Source organism: Xenopus laevis, chromosome 2L (assembly GCF_017654675.1).
Source record: "Xenopus laevis strain J_2021 chromosome 2L, Xenopus_laevis_v10.1, whole genome shotgun sequence".
In the NCBI taxonomy this organism is placed as follows: Eukaryota; Metazoa; Chordata; class Amphibia; order Anura; family Pipidae; genus Xenopus; species Xenopus laevis.
In genome coordinates this window covers 75,039,545-75,062,131 of record NC_054373.1, presented here as the reverse complement: position 1 = coordinate 75,062,131, position 22,587 = coordinate 75,039,545, and the positions used below count along the sequence as shown (strand labels likewise).

The 22,587-nt window shown below is 41.5% G+C and overlaps 1 long non-coding RNA gene across 1 annotated transcript; it reads left to right on the top strand.

Annotated features, from left to right (window-relative positions):
- Window positions 1–4,724: 4,724 nt before the first annotated feature.
- LOC121399982 lies at window positions 4,725–7,201 on the top strand. Its single transcript, XR_005965400.1, has 2 exons — window positions 4,725–6,020; window positions 6,121–7,201. It is a non-coding gene; the product is annotated as an uncharacterized LOC121399982 (long non-coding RNA).
- Window positions 7,202–22,587: the final 15,386 nt, after the last annotated feature.

Below are 22,587 nucleotides of genomic sequence, written 5' to 3'. Positions count from 1 at the left end.
GTTTATTATGTGGCAAAAGACACCCTCAACAGTATAGTAGTAAGACAAAACAGAGGCGCCAAAAGGATAAAAATAGCTAAAAGCACTTAAAAACCCAATGGGTAATTCAGAGGAGGTAGTAATAAACTTACCTCCTCCAAGCAGACACCAACGAAAGTGGTAATTTTCAATAATAGTTTATTCACAAAACAGTATTGCAACGCGTTTCGCAGGCATTTCCTGCTTCATCAGGCAATATGGAACGGGAGCAAAAACAATAGTGTCTTTGTATAAACACGCCAGGCGCCTCTGTTTTGTGAATAAACTATTATTGAAAATTACCACTTTCGTTGGTGTCTGCTTGGAGGAGGTAAGTTTATTACTACATCCTCTGAATTACCCATTGGGTTTTTAAGTGCTTTTAGCTATTTTTATCCTTTTGGCGCCTCTGTTTTGTCTTACTACTATATCGAGTCCACCCCGAGTGGAGGGGTATCATCCCCTTTTTCTTTTTCTACAGAGAGCGACGTTTTATTCCTGAGTGGGGTCAGGATAATCTCCCCACCTGCCTATACAGTGGTTGCCTATCGGTAACCCTGGTTTGTGAGTATTAACTTGTTTACTCTATCATTACTCCCTGTAAAAACATATTACACTATTGGGGCTCTTGGTGTTCCTTTTTGTCTCCACCCTCAACAGTATGCAGACCCTAGAAAACCATATATTTTTAAAAACACATTCTGAAGAATCCAAAATGGGTAAATATGTCTCTTTACTATAAACTACCAAACTGAAAAGCCATGCTGAATGTAGCAATTTTTATTAAATTTCTAGAAATTGTCACAAATTTTGCCCATTATATATCCCATATCTTGTAATGTACCAACAAAAAACATCCTAAATATGTTCGTCAGGGTTCTGCTGAACATTTTGATATAAAACCCCCTAACAGTAATGAGAGCCTAGAAAACCATATGTTTTCAGAAACTACACATTCTGACAAGTCCAAAATGGGTAAATACATTATTCTACAGCAAACTACCAAACCGCAAAGCTGTGCTGAACATAGCAGTTTTTATGAACACAGAGGCACCCAAATGGATATATATAGTTGAAATTTCCATGGGCAAAAACAAGTAACAAGTCCCGCCTAGTGTCAGCAGTCAGAATCACAGTCTGATTATTTTGGGTTGGCCAAATAAACAAGCGAACAACATCTACACAGAACTGAAAATGCAATAAAATAGCAAAAAAAAAATCAATAAAATGGCTGCAAATTGTGTAAGTGTGCATATGTGTGTATACTTGCTTTAAAAGCCGCTCCTCCACTCCCCAACCCGGAAGTGCTGCAGATCATAGAATCTACTTTGTGTGGAACTTAGGTTCTTTTATCCACAGAACGTAGATTCTGTGATCTGTGGCACTTAAATTGTTAATGACTTAGTGGAGGGTATTGTAAATAATGTATTAGTGTTTGTAGATGGCACAAAACTATGCAGCCCAATTAAGCGGCATCCCTGCAGCAGGATCTTGACAAACTGGCAATCTGGGCAGCTAAGTGGCAGATTCAATGTTGATAAATGTAAAGTCATGCACTTGGGATGTAATAATATGCAAGCCACTTATACCATTAATGGGACTGTACTAGGCAAATCCATAGTGAAAAAGTGTCTTGAAGTCCTTGTAGATAATAAACTTGGCTGTAGCAAGCAAGCCAGCCAGCAGCTTCAAGGGCAAACAAGGTCTTGAGCTGTATTAAAAGGGGCATAGATAAGTGGGAGAAGGGGGTTACTCTTCCAGAGCACTGGTAAGTATTGATGTGCAGGCCAGCCCACGGTTAACCCATGGGTCAGTTGGGTTCAGGCCGACCTTGCACCCACTCTTCTGTGGGGGACCTTCCAACTGCCGGCTTTATAGCCATGCGTCTGCTCGGCCCCTTTTGTAAAGTCATCTGTGGGGTGGCGCGGGTTTATAAAGGAAAGCTGGAAGGCGGGCTCGGACGGGCGTGGGTGGAGAATATGTCTATCTAGTATATGTTTTGGTCTCCTGCACTCAAAAGGGACATTATTGAATTAACCCTTTAAGTGGCAGCAGAATTTCACATTTTTGGTTACGCGAAATGCCAGCTGTTTTTGAAACATTTGTGCTCTCTCACTTTAGGGGCATTTTCTGAGGGGAAACCAATCATTTATCTAGGAAAACTATACATTGTTTTTTTCGGGAGAAACTGAGCTTTCTAAATCTGCCTGAGTTTTCATGTATTTCCACCTCTGCAAAAAAAAAAAAAAGCTCTAAAAACAAAAACAAAAAAATAAAAAATAACTCTTTTTCACAATATATGCATTTATACCAGAAAAATGTTTCATTTTACGCATGAAAATCCAACTGATTTGTAAAGCCTCATGTCTCTTGAATGTGCCAATACCAGATATGTATAGTTTTAGGGAGATTTAGGACTTCTGTACAGCAAAAACTCCCGGCAGTATATTACCGAATTTTGAAAGCACCAAGGCAGAAAACAGCATACTTTAGATTCCAAGGCCAAAAAATCCTGAAACATTAGGTTTACCCCAGAAAACCATATATTTTTTGAAAAGTACACATTCTGCTGATTCCAAAATGGGTAACTATGTCTTTCTACTCCTAACTACCAAACATCAAAGCTTGTCTGAACATAGCGGTTTTTATAAAAATGTATCAAAATTTAGAAAAATCACTTCAAAGGATTTATTTTGTTGCTCCTCATATCCCACACTGTATTAGGTACCAAGAAAAAGCACCCTGAATATGATTGCCAGGAGTCCACTGAACAGTTTGATGCCCATTGTGCATAGGTTTACCAAAGTATCTGGCATTTAGAGACCCCAATATGAAGTTAGCGCATCCATCTTGTCCAGGACTTTACTTCAGCTACTGAAAAATCAGCACATTGACTGCATTTTTTGTGGGGTAAAAACACAAATATAAGTTTACCCCCCAAAACCATATATTTTTGGAAATTACACATTCTACCGAATCTAAAATGGGTACTCATGCCTTTCTGCTCCAAACTATTGAGTCGCAAGGCTTTCCCAAAATTGTCGGTTTGGGTGAAATATCCGAAAAATGCCTCAAACCTTCAACTTGCCAGCATCATATCGCATATGATACAGGGGCGTAACTATAGAGGAAGCAGACCCTGCGGCTGCAGGGGGCCCTGGAGGTATAGGAGCCCCATTAGGCCCTAATACATATACAGTTTGAATAAACATTGATAAAACAAGTTAACCTCTAAACATTTTGGGGGCCTGAAAAATTATTTGCTGTGGGGCCCCGTAATATCTAGTTATGCCACTGCCTATGTATCAATGCATACCAAGAAAAAGCACCGTAAACATGATTGCCAGGAGTCCTCCAAACAGTTCAGTGCCCATTGTGCACAGGTTTACCAAAGTATCTGGCATTTAGAGGCCCCATAATTAGCGCATACAAATAGTCATGTGGGTAACTTCAGCTAATGAAAAATCAATACATTGACTGCATTTTTTTGTGCAGTAAAAACACAGAAATATATGTTTACCCCCCAAAACCATATATTTTTAGAAAGTACCGTTGTACAAAATCTAAAATGGGTACCCATGCCTTTCTGCTCCAAACTACTGTCCCAAGGCTTTCTCAAAATTGTTGGTTTTGGTGAAATATTTGAAAATTGCCTCAGAGCTTCAACTTTCCAGCATCGTAATGTCCATGTATCATTACCAGCATAAAGCATCCTAAATAGGAGCACAAGGGTCTACTAAACAGTTTGATGCCCAAAATGCATAGATCCAAACTAGGTGGCATACAGAGACCCCCAAGTACAAATAGTGCATAAGTATTTTCATGTATGACACTCTGGCTACCTCAATTTAAGCACTTGGTATATGTATTATGTGCCATGAGACCCCCCAACAGTATGGAGACCCTAGAAAACCATATATTTTCCGAAACTAAACATTCTGATAAATCCAATATGGGTAAATATGTGTGTCTTTTGCAAACTGTAAAGCTATGCTGAACGTAGAGGTTTTTATCAAATTTCTGAAAATCGCCACAAAGCTTGAATTTTATTCCATTATATGCCCCACATTTCGTAACGTATCAGCATAAAACATCCTAAATATGAGCCCCAGGGGTCTTATGAACACTTTGATGCCCAATATGCATAGATATACCAAACTATGTGGCGCACAGAGACCCCCAAATGGATATATAGTAGATAAAATTTACAATCAAAACAAAATAAGACAGAAAAGTGTGAAACGCAAATAAAACCACAAAAATCAACGTTTTTTTTCCAGACTAGTGTAATTGGCTGTCAGAAGCACAGTTTGAATATTTTAGCTGGGCCAAATAGGTTATACGGACAGAAACAACTGAACACAACATATGCAGAGCTGAAAATGCAATAAAATGGCTAAAATTTCAATAAAATGGCTAAAAATGCACCAAAATGTCCAAAATTGCAATATAATCACCGAAATAACATACAAAACGTATTGTACAATACGGTTAGCGAATATGCTATTCGTAATGGCAATAAAAAAAATTTTCAGCCAAAAAAGAGACGATGTGCGTGTGTACAATTGGAGAATTGGTAAATTACATTATGTGCACGTGTGTGTGTGTGTGAGTGACCCCCCTGATCCCCAAAAATGTATGTGTAAGTGTGAATCTAAGTGTGTATTACAGGAAAAAGTGTGTGTTGGTGTGTTTGTGTGTGTAATTGTTGCACTAACCTGGAAAAGTCGCTGAATAGTGTTGCACACGATGTGGAGGGGCCCAGGAAGAGCTCTGCAACTATCTACCTGTTCCGGTGCTGTGGGTGTGGAGCTGGGCGGCGCAGTGCAGGCTGCAGCAGCAGGACATGTAAGTAACATGTGCCTGCTACTGCTTTGGGGCCCCTGGGCGATTGCGCCCCAGGGGCTACTCGATCCCCTGATCTGCTCATTGCCTAGGGGCAGGGGATCGTGTAGCAATGGAGCAAGCGGCTCTAACAGCCGCTCCTCCACTCTCAAACCCGGAAGTGCTGCAGAACGTAGAATCTATGATCTGTGGCACTTTGGTCCTTTGATCCACAGACCATAGATTCCACGATCTGTGGCACTAAGGGTTAAAGAGGGAGAAGTGCAAGCTGGTAAAAGGTATAGAAAATGTCAGACATGCGTAGAGACTGGCCAAGTTGGGGTTGTTCACACAGAATAGGAACCTAAGGGGGGATATAACTATTGTGAGCAGGATCAGACGAACAGACAATTCTTTAACAGGGCAAAGTCCATTTATTGTTCACATATACAGAGCAAATGCAAACAAAGCAAACAAAATAAAATAAAACAAAATCCTTGCCCCACTTGGGCTCTAACTAATACACAGGGTATTTTCACACAAAAGTACAACTCCACAGAGTCACAGTACCTTTCCAATGTTTATTTTCCTTTGAGCAAACAAACAGCCGCTCCAAATGGCTACACTCAGATCCCAGGTCTCAGCCCCCCTCTGCCTGTTGCTCAATTTTACTCTGAGGCTCCCCCTCACTAGCAGCAAGCTGATCTAGCCTGCTAATTATTCCCCAGTAGCAAGTTTTTCCTGCTAGGGTGCTATTCTCATGGTTAGGAAGCACATTGAGCATTGCAAACCATTTCTGACTTTATTTTGTTCTCTACAACGCTCAAATCTTCTTCAGCCTTCAGAAAAACGGTGTTTTAAAAGGTTAAGTGGATCTGGGGTGTCATAAACCATTGCCTCACACTGTATTTTTTTTTAATTCAGGTAGAGTTTATTGAACAGATATTGCATCATAACTTGACATGTTTTTTACATTTTATGCATAGCATTTGTGGTAGAAATACAAGTAAAAGGGAAAGTACAAGAGGAACGAATACATCATGTTCATAAAAGGGATGTGGATATAGTCTCTGTGTATCGCCGTTCAGCGATGGCCCATTCTCCACAACAGGAATCGCTACACAATTTCTTTGAAAAGCGGCTTTTATTCAGGCTCCATAAGTGATAACAGGCAGTGGGTAAGTGGTAAGTGGTCTCTTTGCTGTGGGATGTGGATATACTGTATAACATTAGCATACTATTTTTTTTTAAATTCTTTATTTTGGTTTTCTTTTTCAGAACATCACAGGAAATGTTATTGGTAAAACATCTTCAAAACATAAGGTCAAGGCACGTAACAATTCTAAATTCTTACATATCATCCGTCTAAGCAATCATACATTTGCTTAACAATGCCTGTCCTGTGTCATAATTAAATGAACCCTTAAGAGACATGTAAAAAAGCCCAAGGAAAATAAAGAAGGATAAAAGAAAAGGGGAGAGGACAAACTGGCATGGGCGGTCCTCCACGGACTCAGTGTTTGCTCAATAATTAGAGAAGTAAGCACTTTTCGGTGCATATAATTAAATTAAAGTACAGGCATTTGGTAATCGAGTCGAATGCCAGGGGTCTCAACAATACTGCAATAATACTTCTGCATCAGTTATGTTACAAGAGTAAGATATTCCAATGATTCAACAAACTGTACCCAAAGGAACCATTTTAAAGTGAGCTTCTCCTGCTGCTTCGGCTTACTAAAGTCCACTTTATAACTTTCAAATTGGTGGATCTCGTTGACCTTACATGCCCAGTCCTTAAGTGTAGGAATGAGATTTGATTTCCAAAATAATGGAATTAACGACTTTGCAACTGTTACCAAAGTAGAAATAAGAGCATTTTTATATTATGCTGGGGACAACTGATTTCAGTGCAGAAGAAAAAAAGGTGCCGATTCTGGTATAGGTAGATCTGTGAATCGAGGTAACAGTTATTTAATTTGAGTCCAAAACAATTGTATGTTAGGGCATTGCCACATGATATGTAAAAGAGTTCCACCTGATTGACCACACCTCCAGCATACATATGGAACTTTGGGAAAAATCTTAGATAAAACGATTGGTACTCCATACCAACGGGAGAGCATCTTGTAATTATTTTCCAACAGTCTGGAGCATCTGGTGGATGTATACGACTTTGTCACTATGAGTTCCCATTCTTCCTCTGTAAAAGTATAAAGCAATTTTTTTTCCCAATTCCGTCGGAAAGTGCACATTGGTGTTATGGTACGGCAAATCAATATCTTATACATTTTAGCAATTTTGTGAGGAGTGTGATCTGAGTTAGTGAACATTTGCTCAAATAAAGTGTCCTCCGGCCCTGTTTCATCGGTAATTCTTTTAGCATTCAAAAAGTGATGTATTTGGCATAGGCGTAGCATCTCAAGCGGCGTTGTATTCTCCAGTGGTAGTATATCCGCCATGGATTTAAGGGATCTGCCGTTAAGCAATTGAAAGGCCCATAACGAAGCTGATGGAGTCCAATGTTTAAAATTTATGGGTCTCAGTCCCGGAGGGAAATCTTTATTACGTAGTATCGGGGTAATCCTGGAGTTCTCATTCAAAAAAGGCAATGTCTATACTTTAATGTGTCCCAAATACCAACAATTTCCTTAATGATTGGGTCTGGTGTTTTTAATGTTTCACGACCGCATTTGGGCTACCATAAATATGTGTCTAGCGGAATCTCATAGCTGTCTTGTACAACACCAGTCTATAGTTTGGAGGTCTGAGGCATGTGTAAATCTAACATTCTTTGTAGGATAGCAGCTTTATGGTATGTCCAAAAATCTGGTAAGCCCAGACCCCCTGTTGCTTTTGGCTGTGTAAGATTGTCAAATTTCTGTCTAGCCCTCCGATGTTTCCAGATATATTGAGAGATGGTAGAATGTAATTCTTTAAAAAACGATCTAGGTATCTGGAATGGGACCGTCTGAAACAAATACAAGAAGCGGGGGAGAATGTTCATTTTGATGATGCTAATGCGACCAAACCATGAGAAGCCAGGCTTATCCCACTGTTGTAGATCAGATTTCACTGTCTTGAGAAGTGGAACAATATTCAGTGACACCCCACCAGCCTTGTTTTCTAACAACTTAAGACCCAAGTATATAAGATTCGATCGTAAAAGTGCAGGTGTTCCGAACATGCTGCATTTCCCGTTGCGATAAAGAAATATTGAGAAAGCTAGATTTCTGCTGGTTTATTTTCAAGTAACTTAGAGTCCCGTATATGTCAAATTCATGTGTAGATCTCGGGTTTGTGATAAAAAATAGCATATCATCCGCGTATTGCTCCGTTTTATGGTGATAGCCATGGACATTTACTCCTGTGATGTTCAGATTTTGTCTAATCTTTTGTAAAAACGGTTCAAGCGTAAGAAGAAACAAGAGGGGGGACAATGGGCATCCCTGACGCGTGCCATTTTTGATATCAAAAGCTTCTGACAAAGTCCCGTTAATACGAATTTATGCCTGCGGTTGCGCGTAAAACTTTGGACATAGCGTAGAAAAGTCCCAATTCCTACCCATTGAAGGCACCTGAAGATAGTTTCCCATTTCACTCTGTCAAACGCTTTTTCCGTGTCAGTGGACAGCAAAGCCATGGGAATATTGTTTTTTTTGCAATAATGAATAATGCTATATACTCTAAGTGTGTTGTCTCGTGCGTCTCTCCGCGGGACAAATCCCACTTGTTCAGGGTCAACAATTGTTGGTAGGAGTGGTTTTAGTCTCTCTGCTAACACTTTCGCATACAATTTGGTATCCACGTTGAGAAGGGATATTGGCCTATAACTCTTCACCTCCAATGGGTCCTTCCCTTTCTTGTGGATCAGTGCATTATTAGCTTGTGTAGCATCTAATGGTAGTTCACCAGTGTCTGCAATGACATGGACATGTTTTAGAAAATACGGGAGTAGGATCGTCGAAAGCGTTTGTAGTACAAGATGGTAAATCCATCTGGTCCCGGAGCTTTATGGATTGGCGTATGTTTGAGGGCAAAGTGCAATTCCTCTAGAGATATTGGAGACTCTAAATGGTCCAGTTCTTCTGGAGAGAGTCGAGGTCAGTGGATATCATTCAAATATGTGTCCATGTCTATAGTCCTGTTTGGATCCCGAGGTCAGTTTGGCTCCTGCTCAAAGTTATTTAGGGAATTATAAAATTCGCTGAAAACTTGAGTGATTCTGTTCGTGTTGTGTGTAGTCGCCCCTGAAGCATGCCTAATATTCATGATGTGGTTTCGTCTTTGTTTGATTTTTAAGGCAGAGGCCAGTAGATGGCCGCATTTGTTTCCATGCTCAAAATAGAGCTTTTTTGGTAAAAGATAGCTTTTTTTGTATAATTGCAAAGTGAATTTTTAATTTCCTGTCTAAGTGCCGTAATTTGGTCGAGCAAGGCTGGTGAATGTCGGCTTTTGTGTTGTCGCTCCAGCGTAGCCAGCGATATTAGTAATTGGTTAAACTTTTGTTGCTTCTCACGGTTTTTGTATGCACCTAACTTGATCAGTTTACCCCTAACCACATATGTGCTTCCCACACCATTTGTGGGTTTGAGGTAGGAGTGTCGTTCTCCTTGAAGTATCGTTCTAAAGTCTCTGATATACGTTGAATGATGGAGATGTTTTCCAAAAAAGTTTTGTTCAATTTCTATTGCCAGGTTTTGCAAGGCGGGAGCATGGTCCGGCCATGTAATGGAGCCAATGGTAGCTTTAGAGCACAGGGGAGATTATTATGTGGTGTAAGAAAATAGTCGATGCAGGAATACTGTTGATGTGGGTTGGAAAAAAAGCAATAGTCTCTTGACTCGGGGTTAAGTATCCACCATACATTTACTAAACTATATCCAAGTGACAATTGTCTCAGTTGGGCTGAAGAGAGGCTAGAGTGTTTTGAGGAGCAATCTATAATTGGTTCGAATACAAAATTTAAGTCTCCACCTATGATCAAGGTACCTTCAGAAAACTGGTCTTTCTGATGAAGTAAGACCGTAAAGTGTCTCAGTTGCCCCGTATTTGGAAGATAAATTGATACAAAAGTGTACTTCGTACTCCCTATCAGTCCTTTGACCGCATTCATATGCCCTAGTTTATCTGCAGCCTGATCTAGGTACATCCACTGTAAGTGATCGGCCATCATAATAGCAGTGCCTCTGACTTTAGATTGTTGGGGGGGGGCTAATGTAAATATTTTGGTAGCCTCTTACATATATCTTAGATCTTGCTAGCCTTTTGAGATGTGTTTCCTGCAACAGGGCAACTTGTACTCTATTCCTTTTAAGCTCCAGCTTTCTGAATTGTGTTGAGACCCCTGACATTCAATGACATGATACACAATTTGTCACACATCATTATAGGCAATCTGGTGCAAGCACACATACCTGTTAGTTATATCCTCACTTCTCAGCAATGTCAAAGGTGTCCGCAGAAGAGCCGCCCCGCATACAAAAACAAACTTAAACACTTTGTATAAACATAACTGCTTAATCACATTAGTATCTCCCATTGTAGACTCAAAAATCAAAGTTCAAGTAGAACAATTTTTTAACTACGGAGATATAGGTTGGGGGGGACCTAGTATAGTCTAAAACATACGTTTCTGCAGCTCCCAATCTCCGGTATGAATAGTTCTGTTTGGCTACATATTCAAGTTAAAGACTAGAGTAAACAGAAGATGTAACAGGGATATGCAAGAGGGTGAGAGTTTCCCTTGATGGTGAGAGACCAGAGGGGGGAAAACCCTGAATGTATTTGCTGAACTGTACCCTGCATGTTCTACAGTGAAGTTGTTGAACTGTAACCTGAACATTTTTTTCTGTCTTTCTGTTTGCTGAATTAATGCTAGTGTAACTTCACCAACATTCGGCGCCCTGGACGCAACTTCGCATGTTAGTGAATTAGCGAATTCCCTGGCGAAGTGTTGCGCTGCCTGCGAATCCGTTGCTGGTGAATTTTCGCCGCTTAGTAAATTTGACCCATAGTCTATGTATCTAAACGTTCATCCAGGACTGTGTTGAAATCCCCAGTGACAATAACTTGCACATGTGGTTGATGGCTATATATGTTGTTAATTGAGTTATACATTTGTCAGTGTAAGGTGGTGGGATATATATGTTGGCGAGTACTGTTTCCTTCATATTAAGGAATGTATATGGAGGAAGCGACCTTGTGGGTCTGCCAATAGGGAGAGGAATTTGTAATTGGCTGATTTTTTGATTAGTGTGGTAACCCCTTCAGTGTATGTTGAGAAGGAGGAGTGGAAGGCTCATCCTACCCATGGCCTCTTCAAGGCTAACAATTTGCTACCTAAGTAAGTGCATCTCTTGCAACATGTGGTTTTGGGGCCATCCGTTGAAGTACTTGTTCCAGAGTCTCAAGTATAACAGTCTGTGTCCTAAGTCTTAACTGTAAGTTCCACAGCCTACAGTGCAGTTGAATAGGGGGTGTGCAGCATATAGGGCATTCCAAACACAGACATACGTTAAAGATTGGCAGTTTCCAGCCAGGTTGAAACTTCCTGTGGTGTAGCAAAGAGATGCGTGGTGACATATGCTTGAACTCTAAGCCGGGTTGGATAAAGCATGGAGTAAACACTTTTTTTTCCCCCTGAGTTTCCGTTTGATGTCTCTGAATCAGGACCTCCGTTTTTGGATTTCCAGTGAGAAATCGGGATAAAGTGCTATTTTGGTATTTTCATATAGCAGTTGCCCTTTGATTCTGGCCATTGCCTGTCTTTTGCATTTAGTAGACAGGCGATTAGGACTCTAGGAGGGGCACCTGGGTGAAGGAGGTAGAAAGATTTGTTACCTCAAAAGTGCCCAGCAGCCATTTCTCCACAAAGTTCTCTGCTCCAGAATCCAACCAACCAGATGTTGTTTCGATTTTCCAAATTGTCTGCTTTAGATTGCCGTTGCGTGACTGCCGGATGGAGATCCTCTACTTGCTGTGGAAGAGGGTTCCACAAATTCTCCAGCATGCTAATGCGTTGTTGTGGTGAAGTGGTCCGTGCTGGCTTATTTTTTACTGGGCCACAGAGCAAATTATTTTTCAGTCCCCCAAAATGTCTATGCTGACCTGTTTTACCAATATTTATTGATATAGGGCCTCACGGGCCCCTATACCTCCTGGGCCCCCTGCAGCCACAGGGTCTGCTTCCTCTGTTGCCCCCGTATTCTTTAATGTACAGGCTTATTGAGGCTAATGGCCATGACCCACTCCACATAGATGGCAGTCATTTCTCTGCGGCACTCCTGACTTCCCCACTGATAGCATGAAGATATGACGTGCACTGTTATGCGCTGGGGGGGAGTGGGATAAAGGGGGATTTGCAGCTAAGAGGGCGGGCCTGATGTGGGAGCCCTGGTGGGCCCAGACCCCCCCCCCCAGTCTGACGCTGGACTAATGGTACATGGGACAGTTTTCCATAGTGTATTTTAGCTGGCAGAGAAATGCCACCATAAGTTATTGGGGGGGAAGTATAGGCAGTTTTGCCTGTTCACCCACTTTCTAAAATTCAGAACACTAGCAGCAGTGCTATTAGCCCATGGAGGCACTATAAGTTCAGGCAGTTGAATCCTTCAGCTTAGTTGTCAGGGAGCTACTATCTGGTTAGCTGCCTATTGTTCTGTTGATAGGCTGCAGATGGGCAGCTGGAAGGGAAGTAGGGGGGTGATATCCCTTCAACTTCCAGTGTAGCAGTAAAGAGTGACTGAAGTTTATCAAAGCCCAAGTCACATGGTTGGGGGCACCAGGGAAATCATGTCTAACCCCATGAAAATTTCAAAATTAAATATAAAAAAATCTGTTTGCTCTTTAAAAAATATTTCAGTGCACGATTCTGCTGGAGCAGCACTATTAACTGATGCATTTTGAAAAAAAAATGTTTTCCCGCGACATCTCTTTTAGGACAAATGACCACATTATATTTTGCATAGTACCTGATGACAATCGCAAGTTAACTTGCAGCACAGTCACATTTACTTTATACTCTTCCACTCCTGTCACATTAGAGCTCTGCTCCAACCCCCCAACCTCTTCCCTTGATCACATACACTCTTGCCTCCTTACCTAATTTCTGATACACTCATCATTGTACTGACCCACCTATTTTCTCCTTCTTCTTGTATTTTCCCATCTTCATACAAACAAGCGTTAATCACTCCCATCCTTAAAAAAACATTGTCCCAACTTCCATTTATGTCTAAACTGTTATAAAGGCTTGTGTATAATTGCCTGGTCCAACATCAACTCCATTCTCATTGGATTACACCCAACACCCTAACAAAAACTGCACCCATTAAAGCAATCAACAATCTTGTCCTGACAAAGTCTAAAGGGTACTATTTCATATTCATCCTTCCAGATCTCTCCGCAGCCTTTGTCACAGTTGAACACCCACCCTCCTAGACATTTTGTACTTTCATGACTCTACTCTTTACTGGTTTAAGTCTTTTATCTTTTTAATTCTGGTTCTGATTTCTGGTTCTTTTAAAGTTGCTTTCTAACTCCACCTCTCATCCGACACTGTTGGAGTTCCTCAAGGCTCTGTCTTACGCCCATTGCTGTTCTGACTCTACAGTACTTCTCCAGGAAGACATATTCAGTCATTTGGACTTCAGTACCAACTTTATGATGATGACAACCAAATCTACCTGTCTTCTCCAGACCTCTCTATCGGATATCCATCTGTCCTTTCCCAAGTTACAGACCGCCTTTCTACTATCTTGTCCTAAATGCCACATCACCACCTGAGACTGAATCATGACATTTCCTCCAACAACTTCCCCTGTACCTCAGGTTTCACTCACAGTCAATAACATCACCTTTCAATCAATGACACAGGCAAATTGCCTGCCTGCCTGTATTCATTCATGTATTCATCTGCACAACCTTACCTCAGCTTGGACACAAATAAAACACTTATTCAATCTTCAACTTACTATTTGTAGGCATTACAACATATCCCCTCTCAGTTCTCCAATCTGATCTAAACACTGCTACTACTCATTTATCTATATAATTTCTACACATCAACTGCTCCCCTATGCATATCAATTCCCTGGTTCACAGTCTCTTCTTCAAATTACTAACACTCACATTTAACAGCCTTAACAATGTAGGCCCTTAGCCTCAAAATCCACTCCATGCAACCTATGTTCTGACTTTATCCCATCCCCAACTGCAAGGCCATGCACAACATGGTCTTACTACTCAGTCACAATGTTTGCTGGGGGACTTGATTTTAAATACACTATAGACTTAGAATGCAGTGTGGGACTCATGTTAAAGGAACAGTGACATCAAAAAATGAAATTGTTTTAAAGAAATAAAAATATAATGCAGTGTTGCCCTGCACTGATAAAGCTGCTATGTAGCAATGGGGGCAGCCATTCAAAGGAGAAAAGGCTCAGGTTACACAGCAGATAAGCTCTGTGGAACCTAATGGTGTTATCTGTTATCCACTATTTAACCTGTGCCATACAGCCTTTTGTCAATTTCCGCCATTGCTACACAAGCAGCTTGTTTATATGAACTATAGTAGTGTTTCTGTTTCAAATCGATCAGTTTTAACAGCACAGAGCAACATTACATGATACATTCGTTACTTTAAAACACTTTTATTTTTTGGTGTTACTGTTCCTTTAAATGAGGGGCCTTGATGTGGCATGTGAGCTTACATATTTTGGCCAAATTGTGGTACTAACGGCACATTTTTAAAAAACTATTCTTAAAAGCAAACTGTGCGCTGCAATCTTTTTCCTCTCGAGCTTCAGCCTGTCTCTGGAACTCTGTCTCAAGCGATCAGACTCTCACCTTCCTTCTGCATGCTCCCTATAGACGCTCCCTATAGACGCCTGCTTAGGGAAGCATATTTAGTGTATCTTGATTAATCAGACATCAATTTATCACAGATTATTAATTTTTTCATATTCCTTATGTTTCAAAAGTACCCTACCTCTTAAGATTGTAAACTCTCACAATTAGGGTCCTCTGATACTATTTAGTAACCTTTGTTTGCTAAATTATTAAGACTGTGGGAAAAAAAGAAAACTAAAACTTATATCACTGTTGTCAGTTTTATTCATTGTCCTAAGTCTGAGGACACACTATGTGGATGATTTTTTTTTTGTATTCAGGCCGAGGAAAGTGGATCCACTTCTATCCATTCCACTCCATTCCACTCCATTCCACTCCATTGTATATCTTGAGTGATTGAAAGTGATGGACTGCTTGCTGCTACACTTAAAGGGGTTGTTCACCTTCAATGTACAAATCTTATGAAACCACTAACAATGCTCTCAATGTGTTAGAAAAAACATTTTCCATAACAAAAAGTAAAAATGCCATTGTAAAAGCTAATTTTTATACCTATTAACTCAGTCCTTCTTCTGTCTCTCTGACCAGTTTTCTGAAGTGATGGGAGTGGCCTATTTTGAACCTGACACACCAAGAACTTCCTATATGATGACATCATCATGCCCAGGCTTTGCCCTTGCTATTGGATGTTGATACTGCCCTCCTCCTAGTAATTTATTGGGTACTTGTGAACTATAACCAGTCACATAATTTGAATGGTCATTGGTTGATTACTCAATTGTAATGGCAGAAATTAACAGACGCAGCATATAAACAAACCTGCCTTGCAACAAACAATCACACAGCCATGCAGACAAATACTGCAGAAAAGGAAGGAGCAACATTGTTTGGCAACCTTTGGCATTAAGCATAATGTCAGTTATTTACAAAATTGCAACAAAACCAGCACTGACTTGCTTAGAAACGTATGTAACTTACAAATCTAGCAGGGACAGTAGGGTTGCCGCCTCACCCTTTTAAAACCAAACACATATGAAATCCACAGCCTGCATGGCTAATTATCAACTCATTTAAATGCTGCAGACTGAACTGATTTCTGTGCAGCCATGTATCATGCATCTAAATGAATTGCTAATTAGCCATGCAGGCTGTGGATTTCATATGTGTTTGGTTTTAAAAGGGTGAGGTGGCAACCCTAAGTGACAGGCAGAGCAGTGATGAGGGCAGGTAGGTTTTTTGAACATTTTGTGCGCTCTCCCGGGGGGGCGGTAATTTACCTAGGAAAACGATACCTTTTTTTAAGTGTTTAAGTGTTCCACTTCTGGAACAAGATTTAGAGCTCTAAATACCAAAAAATGAAAAAGTTATATTTTTCATGATATAGGGATCTATACCAGAAAAATATTTTACCTTTTTTATGAGGTAAATACACAAAATAATACGTGGACGCCCCCCCCTAAAAAATAATATATTTCTGGAAAGTACAAGTGTCATCTCCCATAGTAGCCATTATATAGTGAATAAAGTACCCCCTCTTGTAAAATATAAGGATATTATAAGTTACCGAGGAGTTTCATGACCATATAAAAACACGAGGCCGAAGGCCGAGTGTTTTTATACAGGTCATGGAACTCCGAGGTAACTTCTAATATCCTCATATTTTACAACTGGGGGTACTTTATTTATTATAATACACAAATTTCAGTGAGTCATGTGACAGAAATGACATCAGAACTCACCGTTTATAACTGATGACATCAGAACTCACCGTTTATAAGGAAATAATTTACAGGATATTCATAGCTTTTGTGTATTATAATCCAATAATCCAAATTTTTAAAAATGATTTATTTTTTCTGTGTAATAATAAAACAGTAGCTTGTACTTGATCCCAACTAAGATATAATTAATCCTTATTGGAAGCAAAACCATCCTATTGGGTTTATTTAATGTTTACATGATTTTCTAGTAGACTTAAGGTATGAAGATCCAAATTATGGAAAGATCCATTATCCAGAAAACTCCAGGTCCCAAGCACCTCGATCCCCCCCATCTGCACAGTTGAAGTCTCTGCAGCACACAGCCCACACCCCCCTCCCTCTCACAAACTTGTAACAGTTTCTCTTCAGTACCTGAATGCTGCTCAAATTCCCCAGCACAGCCCAGCACAGGAAGCAGTGGCAGATTGACAGCAGACGTAGCCAATAGGAGTTAAGTTAGCTGCCAGTACAATGTGTGATGTCATATAAGGAAGAGGAAGTGAACACTGTAGTGTTTTTGGGGGTCAGTGACCCCCTCCCAGCACAGGGTCTGTGTGGAACTGAAGGATTAGTACAGGGACACTTCTGAGGTGAATATCTCTTGAACTGTACTTTTTCTGTTAACTATTTCTATGGAAAAGTTTGTTCTATTCATGTGAACTGTTAGATTTGTCAATTTGTTACAAAGGTGAACAACCCCTTTAAAGGGATACTGTCATGGGAAAAAAATTCAAAATGAATCAGTTAATAGTGCTGCTCCAGCAGAATTCTGCACTGAATCCATTTCACAAAAGAGCAAACAGATTTTTTTATATTCAATTTTAAAATCTGACATGGGGCTAGACATATTGTCAATTTCCCAGCTGCCCCAAGTCATGTGACTTGTGCTCTGATAAACTTCAGTCAATCTTTACTGCAAGTTGGAGTGATATCACCCCCCTCCCTTTTTCCCCCCAGCAGCCAAACAAAAGAACAATAGGAATGTAACCAGATAACAGCTGCCTGGTAGATCTAAGAACAACACTCAATAGTAAAAACCCATGTCTCACTGAGACACATTCAGTTACATTGAGAAGGAAAAACAGCAGCCCGCCAGAAAGCATTTCTCTCCTAAAGTGCAGGCACAAGTAACATGACCAGGGGCCGCTGGGAAATTGACAAAATGTCTAGCCCCATGTCACTTTTCAAAATTGAATATAAAAAAAATCTGTTTGCTCTTTTGAGGAATGGATTTCAGTGCAGAATTCTGCTGGAGTAGCACTATTAACTGATGACAGGATCCCTTTAAATGAGAAGGATCTAGGGTTTTTTGTAGATAACAAGTTGTCTAATTCTGGACAGTGTCATTCTGTGGCTACTAAAGCAAATAAAGTTCTGTTTTGCATAAAAAAAGGCATTAACTCAAGGGATGAAAACATAATTATGCCTCTTTATAGGTCCCTATTGAGGCCTCATCTGGAGTATGCAGTGCAGTTTTGGAATCCAGTCCTTAAGAGGGATATAAATGAGCTGGAGAGAGTGCAGAGACATGCAACTAAACTGGTTAGAGGGATGAAAGACTTAAATTATGAGGGTAGACTGTCAAGGTTGGGGTTGTTTTCTCTGGAAAAAAGGCGCTTGCGAGGGGACATGATTACACTTTACAAGTACATTAGAGGACGTTATAGACAAATAGCAGGGGACCTTTTTATCCAAAAACTGGATCATCGTACCAGAGGCCACCCCTTTAAATTAGAAGAAAATAAATATCATTTGAAGCAACTTAGGTAGTTCTTCACAGTCAGGACAGTGAGGTTATGGAATGCACTGCCGGGTGTTATGGCTGATTCAGTTAATACCATTAAAGAATGGCTTTAATGGGGGCGTGGCTAGCCGGTCTGCTGAAAGGTCGCAACTCGTGGCGCTCCTTGGGCTCCAACCACATCGGCACCCCATCCACCCTCAAAGGATCCAAACCCCAGCAGCTAACTAAGCCCAGTAGGGCTGGAACACTGTCCGCCACCCGCTGCCTCAATCCCCAGTCTCCCAGCACGTCGCCGGCCAGAGTTCCAGCTAAGGCCTAGCAAAACGTGCGGCGCCGCGGCCTCGCGTACTTGCGACTCCCGCCTGCTCGATAACTTCGGCGTGGTTCCCTACAAAGACACCCAGAGGGCACAGCGGACACTACAGCTGATCCTGCAGGGGACACCAAAAGTGGGGTGAGTGGAGTTGGAGCCCTGGGGACCCCTCTTGCTGCCCATATCACGGCTACGGTGCTGTACCTAGGGCCCTATACAGCAATAAGTCACAGGACTGTGATAGTGACTTTGACCTGCTATTAATGTGGATGTGTACCCAGGTGAACCCCAAAATCAGCACCCATAACTGAACCCTGTTTTACCACATATGGCAAACAGTTTTACGCCTGATCAACCGATACCCACAAGTCTGGCCGCAAATTAACCCTTTAGCTGGATCGACTGCCTATTGACCCACTGTGTTGGCACGGCGGCAGTATAAGGGCAGCACAGACAGTGACTTTCGGATCTTGCATATTCAACCCAATTTAAGGAATTCCATCTGAGCAATGGCCTAAGTAATATGGCAGTGCGATAGCCTGACTTAGTGCCCGTGCCCTCATTATCCTGGTGATCATCCTGCACTCTACCGGGAACATTATTTACTGTCTCTTATAATTACACAGACCCACTTGAATCCATCTCCATAGGGGTAGACATGAAAAGAAACAAAGCTCCGACCCACAAACCAAGTGCGGGGTCATCTTCCACAACATCCAAGAAAAGTGCGGAAACAACCTCCCCACTCACATCATCAAGTAACCCCGACCCGCATCACGTCACTACCAACTCTGCGGACAGGCAGAAAGTGGGCTCAGACGTGCCAAAAAAACTGCAACGTTACGCCAGGGGCCAAAGTGAGAACACGGAGCGTCAAGACGCACGGATGGCAGCTTCTCCGGGATGCTCCTCAAATCCCTCCCCTGTGCCTCCCCTGCAATATACACCAGAAGGCATACAGGAGGTCTCACCTCCTCAGCCCACACTTGCTGAAATTATGCAGCTAATAGCCAGCAACCACACAGTTACCATAAGCAAGTTCGATGATCTGAAGTCTGACCTGGCACTCCTAAAACATGATGTGCAAAATGTCAGGGACCGCACTACTGAAGCAGAGCGTCGTATCAGCGAGCTGGAAGATCTAACTGCACCTATTCCTGAGAATATAACCTCTATGACGCGTAAGATCCAAGCTCTAGAATCCAAAGCAGACGATCTAGAGAACAGATTACGCAGAAACAACATTAGACTTGTTGGTCTCCCTGAAAGGGCAGAAGGAAATAACCCAGAACTCTTTCTTGAACAATGGCTACGCAACCAATTTGGCAACGACAACTTTTCCCCCTCATTTGTCGTGGAGAGAGCTCATCGCATACCAAGCAGACCTCCACCTCCAGGAGCTCCCCCAAGATCCTTTCTTGCCAGGCTCCTTAACTACAGAGATAGAGATAAGATACTATCGGAAGCCCGGAAAAAACAGCAAATTCTTCATGAAAATGTGAGAATTTCCATCTATCCTGATTTTTCTGTAGAAGTTAGGAAATTACACTCGAAATTCTCCGAAGCCAAGCAGAGTCTCCGCCAACAAAATATGCCTTATGCCAGGCTCTTCCCCGCAAAATTGAGAGTTCAAGAGGGAGGAAGGGCACACTTTTTTGAAAGACCAGAGGAGGTTTTTTCATGGCTTGAGTCAAGGAGGAGAAATTCTCCCAGAAGAGAAATGTAACAGATAATGTTTGTTAATCCGAATTCCATTATTCCCGACAGGTGTTGTTCTAATAGGCACGGGACACCCACAGGCAGGCACTGCCGGATTTCTATCTCCCAGGTATTCGGAGATTTCTACCTAAATTTTTGAAAGTGGTCTCATCCACGCCCTGATTACAAAATGTTCGGTTTGGGAAATATGTATCTCCACCCAAACTCAAATCTATGTTCAATAATATTTCAGAGGACTTCTTACTACCCAAATCATGCTTCATGGCACATATTACTCTAATACACAAAGATGGTAAACCCCCCCACAGTTGTGACTCTTACCGCCCCATATCCCTCCTAAACTGTGATATTAAATTCGGAGGTATTCGGAGATTTCTACCTAAATTTTTGAAAGTGGTCTCATCCACGCCCTGATTACAAAATGTTCGGTTTGGGAAATATGTATCTCCAGGTTGGGGGGGATACGGGGTGGGGGGGAACTTTGACGGGGAATTGTATTTCTGTCTTTTTCTCTTTTTTCTTATCTGCATCTTTCTCTTTTTGGAGCTTAGAGAAAAGGGGTCATCAGCACTCTACTACTGTACAAGAAATCATGCACAGGTATTATTGAGACGCGCCGCTCCAGGCCTGAAACCCACCTTAGTAACCACTGTAACCCATACATGTCCAAACTTTGTGGGAGGCGGCACCGGGGCGGCTACTCTCACCACCAAGGTAAACATTTTTTGTCTTTCAAAATGATTGAAGGTAAACTTGTTTTATTATCCTGGAATGTCCGGGGATTAAATGACAAAATCAAAAGATCGATTGTAATGGGACAGTTAAGGAAATCAGGGGCTGATCTGATAATGCTTCAAGAAACCCATTTAGTAGGTCTAAAGGTTAGAGCTTTAAAAAGATACTGGGTAGCTAAGCATTACCACTCTGAATTCTCTACATACTCTCGGGGTGTGGCTATTCTGGTTAGGAAAACCTTAAACTTTAACTTTGAACAAATCTTTACTGACAGACATGGAAGATACATAATCCTTAAATGCAGAATTAATGACACCCCCCTCATTTTGGTTAATGTTTACCTACCTCCACCTGCCGATATCCAATTCCTCAGCGAGGTGTTTCAAAAAGTAGCTTCTCTGGGACCTCTCCCCACAGAGTGGAGCGGGGATTTTAATATGGTCCCGGACCCAACCAAGGATAGGTTAAAACCTAACGATAATGACACCAGGATATTCCAAAACTGGTTAGACTCCACCAGTTACACGGATGTATGGCGATGGAAACATCCTGACCTCAGGCATTTTTCCTGTTATACAACTGCCACGTCGGCCTTATCCAGAATAGATCTATTCCTGACCACCTCAGATTTGCTCAAAGTAGTTACCAATATACACTTTGGCTCCCGTATCTGTTCTGATCATGCCCCCCTTTTGATGACCCTAGAAGGAGGGGCCCTAACCCCCCTACCAATTGGAGACTTTCCCCTAAATGGATTTCCCACCCTAAAGTAGCAAATCTTTATGCTACACAATTGGGAGATTACTGGGAACTGAACACAAATTCTGCCCCTGAACAAGTAGTCTGGGATGCCTGCAAGGCTCACACCAGAGGTCTATATACCTCCCTTATCGCAGCAGCCAGGAAAGATACTGAGGCCGCACTTGTCAATGCTGAAGCAACCCTCAGTGTGGCTGAGCACGCACTCATTAACGACCCCAATGAAAAAACAAAAGATGACATGAAGAATGCCCAAATAAATATAGACCTACTAACTGTAGAAAAATTTTCCCAAAAGGAACTCTATCGCTCAGCGAATTGGTTTGACAGAGGTAATAAAAATGGTAAACTATTGGCAATACTTGCAAAAGCAGACACCCCTCGTACAGCAGTGGCCAACATTGTTGGGGAAAATGGAGATACAATATCAGATAGAGTAGGAATAGCTAGATGTTTCAAAGAACATTTTTGTGATACATATGCAGCCCGCCCCTCACCCCCGCAAGCTGAGCTCTTAGATTACCTGGGAAATATAGACTTCCCAACTATCCCACAAGACATGTTAGAATACCTAGACAGTGATATCACTGAGGAAGAGATCGGTGAAGCAATAGCAGAGATGCCCACTGGCCATACTCCAGGCCCAGACGGTCTCCCCTCCGAGTGGTACAAAGCTAACTCCCCAACACTAACACCCAAACTCAAATCTATGTTCAATAATATTTCAGAGGACTTCTTACTACCCGAATCATGCTTCATGGCACATATTACTCTAATACACAAAGATGGTAAACCCCCCCACAGTTGTGACTCTTACCGCCCCATATCCCTCCTAAACTGTGATATTAAATTATTTGCAAAAACAC